Source organism: Haemaphysalis longicornis, unplaced genomic scaffold (genome assembly GCF_048455015.1).
Source record: "Haemaphysalis longicornis isolate Haplotype H1 unplaced genomic scaffold, Haemaphysalis longicornis Haplotype H1 scaffold_6, whole genome shotgun sequence".
Taxonomy (NCBI): domain Eukaryota; kingdom Metazoa; phylum Arthropoda; class Arachnida; order Ixodida; family Ixodidae; genus Haemaphysalis; species Haemaphysalis longicornis.
The window spans coordinates 113776623-113777593 of record NW_027526407.1 but is presented as its reverse complement, the minus strand read 5'-3'; positions in this window follow the sequence as shown (position 1 = coordinate 113777593).

The following is a 971-nucleotide window of genomic DNA, read 5'->3' as shown; positions in this document are numbered from 1 at the left end:
TGGGACCTAAAGGTATTTTTTGGCACTTGCTTTGTAGCCAAAACGTAGACACTTAAGGAAAAATTGCCCCCACCTCCCCGAAGGGAATCATGAGGAAGTGCGAATGCATTTCTTGCGCCGAGAGTACACGGCGTAGTAATTCTGCCATCGCCTTGAGAGGCGCAGTACCGGCGAGGGGGAGCTGTCAGGCGAGGGGAGAGGCGCGCGCCGAGGGTGAGTGCAAACCTAACGGGGGGAGAGGCGCGCCAGCTGCAGAGCATGTGACGTCACGGCGCGAGGAGAGGGGGAGCAGACGCAAAGGCGCCAGCGCGCGGTCACGTGGGAGCGGTGCGGGAGGCGGAGCGCGCGCGGGTCACGTGGGGTGTGACGTCGCTGCGCCGTTGCTACAGACGCTCCTCTCCGCTCCTCGCGCCGTTGCTAGGGGAGAGGAGGAGGAGCGCGGATGACGGCGGATTCAGGGTCGCTTATAAAGTGCATCGCACTTAAAACGGGTGGCTGTTTTAAGGCGGCTAATATACAATAAAACCCATATATGGGTGTCTTGTGAAGGTTGTCATTTCTCTTCACAGCTTGAGGCATTTTTAGAGGCCCCCATAATAATTTAATCACATAATTATGAGCTTTGTTTCAGGGTACTATAATCTTTAGGCGGACGAGTAAATGAGCCAGACTACGAGTATCATAGTACGACGTACAGCTCAATGACCTCTAAGGCAGCGGTTAGTTGTAGACAAATAGGTGTGATCCCCCCGAGCAGTTTGCAGGCTGTGCTTCATCACGTTAAGGTGCTTGCAGTCAGTAATCATTAGTGTCCTTTTAGAAAAACACGTTCACGATATCCAGGTGGTCGAAATAAGGAGCCCTCTAATACGGCGCGACTCATAGCCGAGGTCTTCCTTCGGAGCGGAGAACCCTCAGATTGGAATAGTTTTTATTAGAATAAATAAGGCACCAACAAAACTATTGTTAGA